The 13556-nt window shown below is 41.6% G+C and overlaps 1 pseudogene; it reads left to right on the top strand.

Annotated features, from left to right (window-relative positions):
• The first annotated feature begins 12628 nt into the window (after window positions 1-12628).
• On the top strand, window positions 12629-13307 carry LOC149990945 (peptidyl-prolyl cis-trans isomerase A pseudogene; annotated as a pseudogene).
• Window positions 13308-13556: the final 249 nt, after the last annotated feature.

Raw genomic sequence — 13556 nt, 5'->3', positions numbered from 1 at the left:
TTTTGATCTTGTTTTTCTTAAATAAGTCCCTTTAACACTTCACATAATGACGGCTTGGTGATGATGAACACTTTTAGCTTTACCTTGTCTGGGAAGCACTTCATCTGCCCTTTCATTCTAAATGATAGCTTTGCTGAGTAGAGTAATCTCGGTTGTAGGTCCTTGCTTTTCATCACATTGAATACTGCTTGCCAGTCCCGTCTCTCCTGCAAAGTGTCTTTTGAGAAATCAGCTGACAGTCTTATAGGCACCCCTTTAGAGGCAATTTTCCGCTTCTCTTTCTGCTTTTAGGATTTTCTCTTTATCTTTCACTTTTGGCATTTTAATCATGATGTGTCTTGGTGCGGTCCCCTCTGGGTCCAGCTCGCCCGGGACTCTCCGTGCTTCCTGGACTTGTATGTCTATTTCCTTCACAAAATTTGGGAAGTTTTCCTCCATTATTTTTTCACATAAGTTTTCAATTTCTTGCTCTTCCTCTTCGCCTTCTGGTACCCCTATGATTCGGATGTTGGCACGTTTAAACTTGTCCCAGAGGTTCCCAAGCCTCTCCACATTTTTTTCAATTCTTGTTTCCTCATTCTGTACTGGTTGACTGTTTTTTTCTTCCTTATGTTCCAAATCATTGATTTCAACCCACGTTTTCTTCCCTTCACCTTTGGTTTTATGTGGATTTTCCTTCATTTCACTTAGCATAGCCTTCACTTCTTCTCTTATGCATTTGCCGTACTCAAGCATATCTGTTAAGCCTGTGAGCATCTTTATCACCAGTGTTTTGAATTCTGCATCTGTTAGATTGTCTATCTCCTCATCTGCTAGGTTGGCTATCTCCTTGTCGCTTAGTTCTCTTACTGGAACCTTGATCCATTTCCCCTTTTGGGCCATAGATCTCTGTCTCCTTATCTTGACAGGTTCCTATGTTTGTTTGCCTATGTGTCTTAGGTAGAGCTTTTGCTCATGTTACATTGTAAGGGGTGGAGCCTTAGGTGTTTTCGTCAGTACCGGGCGACCTGTTTCACCACGTTGTGTTGCTATGTGTGTGGGAGGGGTCTGAGAGTGAGCAATGCTGCTTGCCCAGCACTGGCCTCTTTTCCAGGCACTTCTCCCACTTCCATGTGGGACTAGTGTCTCTCTAGTTGTTGCTCTGGCCATCATTCCCAGAGTGGGTGGATCTGTGGATGTTTTAGATCCATGGAGGCCCTTTAAACAAGTGGACTCTGCTGAGAGACCGGTAGTTTCTGCCTCCGCCCCAACCCCCACTGGTTTGCATAGTCAGAAGCAATGAGGCTTGATTTTCCCCAGTGCTGGGACCATGAGCTGCACAGTCTGGTGAGGAGCTGGAAATGCTCCCCAGGTGTCCCTCTTGACTTTTTAAAACCTGTAACTGTGCTTTCTGCCAGCCTGCCACTGCCACCGCTGCTGCCACCACCACACTGTATCCTCTCTGCCCAGGCTCAGCCCCTCCTACCTGTCTGGATAAGTATTTCTTTATATATTTGTTTGCTGGACTTCCATGCAGCTCAATTTTCTGCAACTTCTGGTTGTTTCTGGTTTTGAGGTAGTTGTATTCCTTCTTAGTTGTGGAGGGAGATCCAGCGTGTCTGTCTATGCCTCCATCTTGGCCGGCAGTCCTCAATATGTAAATTATTTAAGATTGTCTCCCAGAGTAGAAAATTATTGGTCAAGGAAGAAGTGTCAGGCTTATCCTGTAGCATTGTGTACATGTGGCACCTTCCTATTTACTTCTTTTACTTCCTTATGGATACCAATGGAATGGCCTGAGTTAGTAATTTTTTATAGTTATTCCTGCCCTTGGTGGGAATATTGAACTAGAAGATCTTTAGGGTTCCTTGTACCTTTTGACTGCTGACAGTTTTCAGAATGCTGATGAAATCCTAGAGTGTAGAGCTGTATTTGAAGTGTCAGCCACATCCTCCCACCTCCCAGTTCCTTGATCTTGGTGTATAAAAGGGGGCTTTAAAGTGTGGTGAGGAAATGTGGGTGTGAACTTTTTAAGCATAAGGTGGTATGTTTATTTGGTGCCTAGCAAATAAGTGAGGATCAGAAGAAAGAGTGCAGGCATAAGCAGTAGGGAGTAGGTCAATTAGAGTGTCACTGGCTGGCTCAGTGCCTTTGATGGCCAGAAGGTAGTTCCACCTAACTTTATGAATAATGTTGCTTCCTATACCCCAACCAGAACTGTAAACCTGGAATAGACTTACTAAAAGGCAGCCTAGTGTAGTTGCAGAAAGACAGACAATTTTCATTCAGGTAGTACTGGGATAATATCTCCACGGTCAACTGGTTATGTGATCTTGTATAAAACACTTATCCTCTCATCTCAATTTTATAACTTATTGATTGAACAAATATATATTTAGTGTTCACTGTGTGTTCAACACTATTTTAATCACTTGGGATACATTGGTGAGCAAAATAGGCAAAATTCCTGCCTTTATGGAGCTTACATTTTGGAGAGATGTGGGAATGGTGGGTAGACATTTAAAGATCTTTAAGGATTTGTGATGTTGCCACCAACAGTGCTGGACTATGGAAGGTACTCAATAAATAGGATCTATTAATAATAATAATAATTATTATTATTATTATTAGTGGTAGTAGTAGTACATTTTAACAAAGTGCTTACCGTCTGTGAAACCAGGTAATTTCTATGCAAACTTAAAATTTCTATCCAAAGGGTTGCTAAAAAGAAACAAAGAAGGAAATTCAGGTGAAGCCAGCTAATTTCTGTACAAGAGATAATAGATATCTTGAACAAAGTTCTTGCAAAATAGTAACAGCAAGTGGTTTGTATTAGTTTTTCCATTCTAGGTGGTAATTTTTTCCTACTATGGTTTTCTTAATAGAGTTCCATCTACAGCCAAATATAGACCAGGGTGGCCCTCAGCACTGTGTCTAACCTCCATTTGGGTAAACTTTCCTCCTTCATTTTCTCCAGGTGATCAAAGAGTGTAACTCTGGGATCATGACATTCCCTTACAACCATTTCTGTCATGCTCCTACCCAGGTGACCCTAACCAAGCAAACTTTTAACATTAGTTGAATGTCCCACCCCTCTAGTCCCACAGTCTCCTTTCTAGAAGCATAGTGTCAGAAAGGGGCAAGAAAGGGAATGTGCTTGTATTTTTTCATGGTTCATAGTTTCTAGTTTGATGAAAAAAAGTTAGTTTTAACCTTGTTACAGAACAATAGAACCATGACTTATGTTTCACAATTTAGGTAGTTCATTTCACAAGGTGTCATGTTTCATGTACTATGACATTTCTAGCATTTCAATTACCTCTCCACTCCTGTAGGAGTGGGCACGGATCAGGTGTTAAGGAAACATGGTGTGCTGTGGGCTAGCAGCACCCTCTCTTCTCCTCCCTTGACCTAGGTTTCAGTTCTCATCCTAGTTGTCTGTCAGGTTACTTATCACATTGCTTCGTCATTATTTTTCTGGATTCCCAACCTGGCTTTAGGTTTCCCCAAGGTCACAGACAGTGTGTTATTTGCTGTTGTATCCCAATACCTAGCACATGCTACATCTGGCACATAGTGGATGCTCAGGAATTATTTATTGGGTGAAAGAAACATGTATTTCATGACAGGTTTTTGTGTAAATGAGGCATTTATAATTCTTTTCAATTCCCCATCCTACTTTGTGTTTAAATCAAAAATCAAGGTTATTTTTCTCAGCAGCTCTGGTAAACTGAGCAGGTAAACTCATTGCTCTGGTGTAATCCTCTGCCCCAGGTGGAAACCCTTTGAAGCCATGCCCACCCCGACCAGGCTTTCCCAGGTTACCCTGAACATTTAAAAAACTCATCACCCTGTTTCCTTGGAACAAACTCTGGATTCAGAACTGTTTCAATTTAAAAGTCTTCTCAATTCCCAGCCTTCCGGAAGCCTTAAGTTTTTTTCACAACTCCTCCATCCTTACTTAATTGTTCATTTCTCTCCCAGCCTCTCCAGCAATGTACTTTTTTTTTGCCATTCATTTACCACCTTGGGTTTCTCACTAAGAACACTGGCAGTAGTGTCAAAGTAGCATTGGATTTGGAATCTTGAGAGATTTGAGTGTGACCCTTCTTACTCTCAATTCCTTCATTTGTAAAAGTATGGAGAATAATCTCTGTCCTGTTTTAAGACCACACTGGCTTGTTGTGAGCTTCAGATCAAACAATGTTTGTGAAACCTTGGAAACTGAAATATATGGTTATTTTTAGAGGAGACCTGTGGTTTGTGTGCTTACCGCCCACACTAACCCTTCCTCCTCTCAATTAGGCACCAAGCACTTATTCAGTCTTAAAGGCTCTAGCCTGTGGCTATAGTGGATGGAGGAAATCATTGTTCTTCCTATCTTCTTGACAGGTTTATCTAAGCTTAAGACTTATTGCCCTCAGGGGTGTTCAGTCAGCATCAGGGGGAGCCCCTCCCTTGGTTTCTCAACAGCAGATTTGTCAGGTGCTCTTTAGATACTCTGTAGTTTCTACCTTCAGGCCTGATCTCCTCCTCCCTAGTGAAAAGTGGTTCCTGTGGGGGAAGGGGAAAGGGAACATTTCTAAATTCTTCCTCTCTTGCATCAGAACTCCCAGGGTCCCCAGACTACAATTTTTCAGGCATAATTTCTTTAAATCCTTAAGGGTCTACCCTATAAGGTATTTTACACTGATCCCAGGCAGGTAGATTACATTTTGCAGAGATTTCACTTATCCCCAAAGTGCAGGCTTGGCTGCTTGGTACAAAGCCCAGCACATCCCCCGCCCTGGCTTTGTGGTCAAAAAACACCCTGAGAGTTTGCCTCTCCTTGACCCCTGTCTTTGCATTTGGGCCTGCTCTGAAAGCTCCTGGGGGAGTTCCCCAGGTTCAATTTGACCAGATGCTTACTGTCCTGCTCAAATCACACTCCCAATTATTTTTCTCAACTTGAATAGTTTTTGCACAGACCCTTATATTCACTCAAACCTGGCCCCTCCTCCAACTAGTTCTTCATGCTGGGAGTAGTTGCCCTATTTGCAGGCTGAGGATCTCTGGTTAATTAGTCTCGGGTTTACTCTTTCGCTCATTCAAAATCCTTTTCACATTTACCCTAGGTTTCCATCCTCTGCACAGAGTTGATTTTACCACAATAAGTATTCTTCAAGTAGAAATCAAATTGAAATTTACACACCACACCATCCTCTAGAGCAAGGGTGGACAAACTGCTACAAAGAATTTTTAAAAACATTTTTAAAGAGTTGTTAAAAGAAACAAAAGAAAATATGTATCTGAGACTACATGTGTAGCTTCCAAAGCCTAAAATATTTACTATCTGGCCCTTACAGAAAAAGTTTTCTGACTCCTAGAATGTTCTACAATATCCAAAACAGACTTTTAAGCAGTTTTGACCTTATCACCTTTTTTCCCAAGTTACAGGAAATTTCTGACTTATTTATTGCCACATTTTACCCTCTCGTCTATGTCTTCCATTCAATTTCTAGTCTAGTTGTGAAGAGTTTAAAAGGTTTCTGTTCTACCTCATGAACTCATATTTCATTTCTTTCCCAGGGAATAAACTAACTTCCTTTGGAGTGACCAGCTTCCAGCTCCTTTCCCTGCTGCCTCTGATTAATATCCCTTTGGCTTTGGTGGACACTTGGAAAGTGAGAGATCCTTGTTTATTTTCACCGAGTCTTAGTAAAATGCCCAAGGTAATTTGAAGACGGAGCGCCCAAGGTAATTTGAAGACGGAGCAGATGTTAAATATGGGAAGATTTCTGTGGAAGAATAAACCATGGAGACACTTAAAATACCCCTGCAAATGGAAACTAACTCTGTTTTACCCACCAGGTGATTTATTTCCATAGCTCTCTGGAGAAGGCAGGATCAGTTTACTAGGGCTCAGCTTACTCAGCAGAAGGGCTAATCTCCTCTGTTAAAATGTATTTTCTGACAGAATTTAATCTTACTCATTTTTTTTTGTTTTGTTTTTTGTGCACTACCTTCATAGTTACTGAGGGTGGGGCACACCTAAAGACTGTTATCAGACTCAAACAAAGAACATCAGCAGTTAGTCTAAACACAAACACTGAACAACTATGAGATACCTAGCATGTGATTGATGGGGTACAAAGAAGTACAAACTTGGACTCAGCCTCCAGTGTAGCTGGAAATACAAATGCTAAAGTAACTGTGTAAAGCATTCTCTAATACAATTCAGATGAGAGAATAACCTCAATTTTAAAGTCTCTCCTGATTGTCCTGATTGCAAGCATATATTTGTCAAACTGTCATTTTATTTTGAATATATGGTTGTTGTAACCATGCTTGCTGTATATAATAGGGAAGAGAGCTGTATGAACTTTGCTTGGCTAAGAGGGTATACTGAATGTGTTCAATGAAGATTCCTAGTTAATAGAGGACATTCCAAGCTCAGGCAATAATATCATTACTGAGGTTTACAATCTGAAAATCTCTGGTTTGTTTTCAGTACAAGTGAGTATACAGTTTGTGTAGAGGCTAGGAAAAATTCAGTTCAGCTATGTAATTAATGTTGACCTGGAGAAGGAATATATGGGTCAAAAAGGACTCCTGTGGTTAACTGGGCCCAAATTTATAATCAGAGTCTAGCAGCCAATGTTTTCAGGGGGCCTCTCAAGCGTGCTGCAGTATAGGGAAAAGCCAGACTGGTCTGCCACGCCTCCTGCAAAATGTTCCTGCTGGCTAAGCCTACCTTTACATAGGAGTTCATGAAATTGTAATTCTACTAAAGAGCTGAGCATCCAATTGGAGTCCTGTAGCTATATCCTCACTTGCATCTTTACCAACCAATCAGAGCAGCTCCATAAGGACCAATTAGGATGTGCAATTTTGACCAATCAGGACAGCGCTATTTAGACTAGTCAGACTGTGCAAATTTGGATTCTTCATTTGCATAAAGATAGATCAATCAGGTATTGGGCAGGCATTTCCTATATATAAGTATATAAGTGGGCCTCCCATTTGTCTTCAGGAGCACACTTTCAGTTTCCACTGGAGGCTGTGTTTCTCAGTTTTGCAAGCTGTTCTCCTGAATAAAGTCTCTCCTTTTACTGCATCCTAGATTGATGACTACTGTTGGCATGGGATTGGTATCAGCAACCTTTTTTTGACACTAAGGTAGGACCAGATTTTTGAGGAACTTGAATGCCAACTAAAATAATCAGAACTTTTTCATTTGGAGGCTTAGGGGACTGATGAAAATTGTGTTTTACACAATTTTGGTGGTGGTGCAGAATGGTTTAGAGGATGTGTAAACTAGAGGTCAGAAAGACATTACAAAGCATTAAGAACAAAGAAGGCCAAAGCCAGGAATATACAACCTCTTATATACATTCCATCCTGTTCTCCTTGATGCATAAGTGCTATTTAGTGAGGGACCAAGACCGGCAGGTACCAAGTTTGACTTTATTGTGACTTTCACCACCACCTTGAAGAATACCTTAATCACTGCGCACATCATATTTCACAACCAAAGTCCACAAACCTATCCTGGGTCAAGAGCAGCTAGACTGAGCTGGCAGGGCAAGGCCAGCCAATAGCCAAAACCATGAAAGTGTTTCAAGGATACCTGGAAGTTTTTCCCCAGTAAAAATATCTCTTCCACCTGCTGTTGAGGATTCAGAAGCCAAAGACATTTTATGACCTTGTTACAGAAACAGGGGAGTCCAAAAACAAACCCCAGAGTTTGCAGCTGGGAGATAGGGAAAAGGAAGCAGCTTTCAGGATGCCCTTGCGTGCCTGGAGCTAGTGGCTAGATACATTGTTGCAAAGATCCCCTTTACTTCCAAGACTCAGGAAGATGGGAGGGATCTTGAACTGTGGGCTGGTATGGAAGAAGCAGACAGAGCCTACGTAGGGTTCTGTGAATGGTCAGGACTCTTTGCAACACCCACTGCATGAGAGGACGCAGGAGGAGAGAGAGGAGGCAGGGAGGGAGAGAGGAGCAGCTGCGGACATATTTTGGGCTGGCTCTGGCTCTAGGAGGCTCTCTCTCTCTCAGGCTCTCTCTGTCCCTCACGCCCTCACTCTCTGGCTCTTGTGGGCTCCCTCCATCTGGCTTGGAGAAGGGATCTCCAGGCTGCTTTAAGAAGAGGCTCTTGCCAGGCTGCTTTGAGAAGGAGAGGAGATCCATGCGGTTTGCAGGAAGAAGGCGGTTTACAAGGAGGCTGAGAATCCAGGCGGTCCTGCATTGAGAACTGGAGGGCACCACAGCACAGAAAGAACCTCCCCAATCAGAACTGAGTGATTGGCAGCTACTGGTAAAGCTGAACTGTGTTTGGAAAGTAGGGAAACGGGGTTTCTGACTTTCCTAAGACTGGCCAGGTCTGGAAGGGGGAGGCAGGACTATGTGTAAATAAACAATCGTTTTTCTTTTCACCAAACTCTGGTATTCAGAGTTATAATTCTGGCGGCGGGCAATCGGGCCCCTAACTAAACAGCCCGTGGGGTCTGTTTCAATCGGAGCAGCCCAGGGGTTTTGTTACAACCTCATAGAAAAACAAGGAGACAGGTTGACTAATGATTCCAAAATCAATACCACCTGCCACATCTCTTATTAACGTCAGTGTATCAAACTGCCTGCTGAAATCCCCTGAATATTAATTACATAGGCATCTCAAAATTAACATGTATAAAACCAAACATATCATCTGCCTCCATCCCTACCCATATTTCTCATCTGCCTCTTCCTATATTACCCATCTCCATGAATGATACCATCATTTACCTTATTGCCTAATTATCTGAGCCAGAACCACAGGAAATTTATAAGCCCTGCCCCCACCCTCAACTCTCTGGAAATCCTTACTTCTTCATTGTTTATTTATTTACTAGTTTATTCTTGGAGACTCATCTTAGCCACTACTTTCTTGAGAAACCATTCCTCAATTCTCCTAGTGTGGGTAAGATGTTTCCCTATCTTAGATGATACTATGATCATGCTTTGAATATAAACTTAATGATATTCTACTATATTGTTATAATCTGTCTATTTTTCCCTCTAGAAAATGAGTTCTTTATGGGAAAGTGTTCATGTCTTTTTTTTCTATCAGTGATGTCTAGATATAGATTTGTTACTGGGATGGATGAATGAATTTAAATATATTCACATGATATATATAAGTTTGAAACCTGATCCCTTCTGGAGAGCAGGTTTGATAGGTACAGAGCATGGAAACCATGATAGTGACAGAGGATTGAAAATACAGGGGCAGGGAGGATTAGGGGATGCTATGAGCAGGGAAAAAGTCACAGAAACTGTCCATTCTTGGAGAGGGCAAGACTTGAGGATATAGGAATCTGTATTTCAACAGAAAAAGTACAACCTATTTAGGAGAGTCAGCTGACTTCTTTCTGGGAGGCAGGAGGTTAGCAATATACTGGACGTTAACAAGAGGCTACTGCTTACTCAGGGAAATATCATGCTTATATTGTAGAAGGAAGTCTTTCAGAATTTTGGATATAAGACAGCATCTGAATGAAAGCATCACCAACCACCTCCCTCTTTCGTCCCTGACCATGAGTGATTCTCTGAATAAGAGTTCCTTAGACCTTTGTAAGACAATCTATGAGATATTCTAGGGATGGAGGACTAGCCTTGAGGCACTGACTACATGATATGATTTGAAGGAAATATATTTAAGTTCTTAAAGGGCATGAACATGCTGTACTCATTTCCACCTCATCCCTTAAGGCTCAAAGCAGAATCTTGCAGATAAGGAGGCATTCTTTTGATTTATAACAAGCTAAACAAGGCAGTGTGGTACAGAAGAAAGAGTACTGGACTGGGAGGAAGACAGACATTGGGAACTAGTTCTAACTTTTATACATTATTGCTCTGTGATCATGGGAAGTCACTTCAATTCTCTGTTCCCTAGTTTCCTTTTCCTTAAAACAAAGATGGCAATATCTACTTAACAAGGTGGTTGTAAAGAATACAATGAGCTGAATGAGTGAAATAAAATGTGTCGTAAGACCAGGCAAAGAGTACATGCTCCATATATGTCCTTTGGAACTGAGTACATGAGTAGGACAGGGTATAGGACCTGCCCCAAAGGATTCATCTACTGCATGCCAGTTCTTCATTAAAGCTATATATCTTTTGGTTTTGAGGGATTTTGATCTCTAAGATAGCCCTCTTTTAAAATAAAAAATAAGATACTTCTCTGAAAGGTCACTCCTTATCAGTACCTTAGTAAAATTACCATAGTGAGCTAAACCAAGAATGTAACAAGGACTCAAGTAAGGTTACTTTACTGGGGTTAGGCAGAGAGAAGAAAGTGGAGCATGATATAAAACAGGGTTTCCAACCATAAATCTGGGACTGAAATAAAGACAAATACTGCCTACTTCATCAATTTGCTAAGGGCTTATCATGGTGGCAGCAAGGTCCAAGAGATAAGGCCTAGGCTCTATTACTGAGGTTGATCTTTATTTGGCATTCAACATGCACCTTTCCCTCACACTCAAAATAAACCCTGAGGTGAAGGCCTCATATTTTGACATAAAATTAACTGTGTATTCTATTAAACTTCAGGAATGAAGTAGTGCCCCAGTGTGGTGCCCACATAGTGTTTCATAAAGTGTGTGAGGAGGAGCTCCTCATTTTAGAGCAGGAGAAATACCACTGCAAATATGGATTCATTGGGTAATAATATATAGGCAGAAAACAAAATAAGATCATTCCTACCAATTTCTCCTTTTCCACTCTCCTCTGATGGCTACCCCAAATGGGAGGGAGCTGTGTGAATGTCTGTGCCCCTAGATAAAAGGAATTGTCAGAAATGCCAGGGGAAATCTGGTCTTTAGAGCACCTACATACTCTATATACATGAGAAAATAAGGCAAAAAAAGATGTCTTTTCCAGGCCCCAGTGTAGGAAAAAGGCATCTGTGGGGCCTTGGAAATACCCTAATCTATCGTAGAAAACTGAAGTCTGCTTTAACACAAGAATATGGCCGGTCCTAGTTCTGTGTTCCCCAGTGTCTAGCATAGTGCCTGAGACCATAGTTATTCAGTAAATGTCTCATGGGTACCCAAATAAAGGCATGCATTAGTTTCCTAGGACTGCCTTTACGAAGTGCCATAAACTGGATGGCTTATAAGAACAGACGTGTATTCTCTCACATTTCTGAGGACTAGAAGTCCAAAATCAAGGTTTAACAGAGCCACGTTGCCTCTGAAGCTTCTAGGGAAGGATATTTCCTTGTCATTTCCAACTTCTGGTAGCCAGAGGCATTCTTTGACATCTGGCAATATAACTCCAATCTCTGCCTCTGTCTTCACATGGCCATCTTCATTCTCTGTGTTTCTATGTCTCCACATAGGTTTTCCTCTTATAAGAATGACAGTCATACTAGATTAAGGCCCACTCTAACGACCTCATCTTAACTTGATTACATCGGCGAAGACCCTATTTTTAAGGTCATATTTACAAGTTAGGATGTCAACACATCTTTTGGTGGACACGATTCAACCCACAACAAGGTCTAAATGAGACCAGGTCCCTAAAAGCATTTCTTGGCTATTGAGTTTGGGGAACATGAACTTTCTCCAAAACTAGCTTCAGGTTTGAACTCTAACATGGCCACATGTATAGTCTTTTCTGAAATGGTTGTGTTTTTAATATTTTTTTAAAGTATATTTTATTGATTATGCTGTTACAGTTGTCTCATTTTTTCCTTTGCTCCCCTCTGCCCAGTACCCTGCTTCCCTCCAGCAATCCCACCCCCGTTAGCTCATGTCCATGGGTCATGCATATAAGTTTTTTGACTTCACCATTTCCTATACTATTCTTAATATAACCCTGTCTATTTTGTACCTATCTATTATGCTTATTAATCCCTGCACCTTTTCCCCTTTTCTCCCCCTTCCCACTCCCAGCTGGTAACCTTCCAAATGATCCCCATACCTATGATTCTGTTCCTGTTATGGTTGTTTGCTTGGTTTGTGTTTGTTTTTATTTTTTAGATTCTGTTGTTGATAGTCGTGAATTTGTTGTCATTTTAATGTTCATAGTTTTGATCTTCTTTTTCTTAAATAAGTCCTTTTAACATTTCATGAAATAATGGCTTGGTGATTATAAACTCCTTTTGCTTTACCTTGTCTGGGAAGCAGTTTATCTGCCCTTCCATTTTAAATGATAGCCTTGCTGGATAGAGGACGTAATCTTGGTTGTAGGTCCTTGTTTTTCATTACATTGAATATTTCTTGCCAGTCCCTTCTTGCCTGCAAAGTTTCTTTTGAGACATCTGCTGATAGTCTTATAGACACCTCTTAGCAGGTAACTCTCTTCTGCTGCTTTTAATATTCTCTCCGTATCTTTAACCTTTGACGTTTTAATTATGATGTTTCTTGGTGTGGTCCTCCCTGGGTCTAGCTTGTTTGGGACTCTCTGTGCTTCCTGGGCTTGTATGTCTATTTCCTTTGCCAAATTTGGAGAGTTTTCCTGCATTATTTTTTCATACAAGTTTCCAACTTCTTGCTCTTCCTTTTCTCCTTCTGACACCCCTATGATTTGGATGTTGGCATGTTTAAAGTTGTGCCAGAGGTTCTTAAGCCTCTCCTCATTTTTTAAAAATTCTTGCGCCTTGCAGACGCCGCCGCCGCCGCCCCGGATATTCCCACATCCAGCCATGGTCAACCCCACCGTGTTCTTCGACATCGCTGCCGACAGCGAGCCCTTGGGCCGCGTCTCCTTCGAGCTGTTTGCAGACAAAGTCCCAAAGACGGCAGAAAACTTTCGTGTTCTGAGCACCGGGGAGAAAGGATTTGGTTATAAAGGTTCCTGCTTTCACAGAATTATTCCGGGATTTATGTGCCAGGGTGGGGACTTCACACGCCACAATGGCACAGGCGGCAAGTCCATCTACGGGGAGAAATTCGATGATGAGAATTTCATCCTGAAGCACACAGGTCCTGGCATCTTGTCCATGGCAAATGCTGGACCCAACACAAACGGTTCCCAGTTCTTCATCTGCAAGGCCAAGACCGAGTGGCTGGATGGCAAGCATGTGGTCTTCGGCCAGGTGAAAGATGGCACGGGTGTTGTGACAGCCATGGAGCGCTATGGGTCCAGGAATGGCAAGACCAGCAAGAAGATTACCATTACTGACTGTGGACAACTCTAATACATTTGATGTGGGTTTTATTTTAACCACCAGACCATTCCTTCTGTAGCTCAGGAGAGCACCCCTTCACCCCTCTCTGCTTGGAAATGTTCTGTAATCTTCGTGCTCTCGCCGCAGTTCATTGGGTTCCATATTTTTCTTACCCCTTCCAAGTCTAGCTGGATTGCAGAGTTAAGTTTATGATTATGAAATAAAAACTAATCAACAATTGTCAAAAAAAAATTCTTGTTTCTTCATTCTGTACTTGTTGATTGTTTATTTCTTCCTGTTGTTCCAAATCATTGATTTGAACCCCAGCATCCTTCCCTTTACCATTGGTTTCATGTGGATTTTCCTTTGTTTAAGCTAGTATAGCCTTCACTTCTTCCCTTATGCGCTTGCTGTACTCAAGCATGTTTGTCAAGTCTA

This window comes from Furipterus horrens, unplaced genomic scaffold, assembly GCF_987537825.1.
Source record: "Furipterus horrens unplaced genomic scaffold, mFurHor1.1.pri manual_scaffold_17, whole genome shotgun sequence".
Classification (NCBI taxonomy): domain Eukaryota; kingdom Metazoa; phylum Chordata; class Mammalia; order Chiroptera; family Furipteridae; genus Furipterus; species Furipterus horrens.
This window is presented reverse-complemented; position numbering and strand designations above follow the sequence as displayed.